Source organism: Frankliniella occidentalis, unplaced genomic scaffold (genome assembly GCF_000697945.3).
Source record: "Frankliniella occidentalis isolate FOCC.00 unplaced genomic scaffold, Focc_3.1 Scaffold107, whole genome shotgun sequence".
Classification (NCBI taxonomy): Eukaryota; Metazoa; Arthropoda; class Insecta; order Thysanoptera; family Thripidae; genus Frankliniella; species Frankliniella occidentalis.
Genome location: NW_026267236.1, coordinates 545246 through 546106, shown reverse-complemented (window position 1 = coordinate 546106; position 861 = coordinate 545246). Strand labels below are relative to the sequence as shown.

The 861-nt window shown below is 56.2% G+C and overlaps 1 protein-coding gene across 1 annotated transcript in view; it reads right to left on the bottom strand.

Moving 5' to 3' along the window:
• LOC113203240 (WD repeat-containing protein 27-like) overlaps positions 1 to 861 on the bottom strand; it is a 6587-nt gene that overhangs the window by 2856 nt on the left and 2870 nt on the right. The gene's annotated exons all lie outside the window — the stretch shown is intronic.

Below are 861 nucleotides of genomic sequence, written 5' to 3'. Positions count from 1 at the left end.
TATTTATGGAAGGACGCGCGTCAACAGTGGCGTTGGGGGCAACCCCGTGCGATACGAGGAGACCTCGGCCTGGAAAATGTACAGATACGATAGGGTAGTGCGCCAGTTCTGTTCGTTCACTGAAAACCAAAGTAGAAGGATATATCCTTTGTAAACACGCACTTTTGCGGTATTAAATTTCAGAGAACCATCCCCCCCCCCCTCCCCGGCCTATTTACTGTAGCTGGCCTGCTCAAACATAGGCTAAGTGACTCGACCGCCAAAGTGGACGCGACCACGACGACGAAGTGTCTGTTTCCAATCTGTTTCCTTCCTGCTGGCGCGACACTATCTCTCTCAAACACATACATGTCTCCGCGCTAAGGTCGACCGGTCCTTACGCGACCTTTATTTTCATGTTTGTAGGTTGGCAGCGCGCGCGCAGACACACACACACACACACGGTGGGGCGAGCCCTGTCCTTGGCCTGCCGAGTACGGAGAGATACGTCGTGCGCAAAGCTGGACAAGGCAGCAAGCGAGCCGAGCCCGAGCCTGAGCTGCGGGGGGATTAGACTCCGTCACACAAAGTACCGAATCCAATATAAAATAATAATAATCATAATGATTCTAATAAACCCTTTTGCCCCGCGCCGCCGGCCGAGCCGCAACAACTGCAGCGAAGCGGCGAGGCTGGCATTCACGGCCCGTCGGGTTTGGAGCGCCTGCAGGCGGCCTCTCCAGGCAGGCCGGGGGTTGGCAGGCCTGCTAGGCCGGCGGACCGCCATGCAGATGTATTCTCTCGCATCGCATCGAGCCCAATGTGGGTCAGGCCACCGCCGCCGCCACCACTCGTTTGTTCGAAACGAAACGTAGGTTTAAC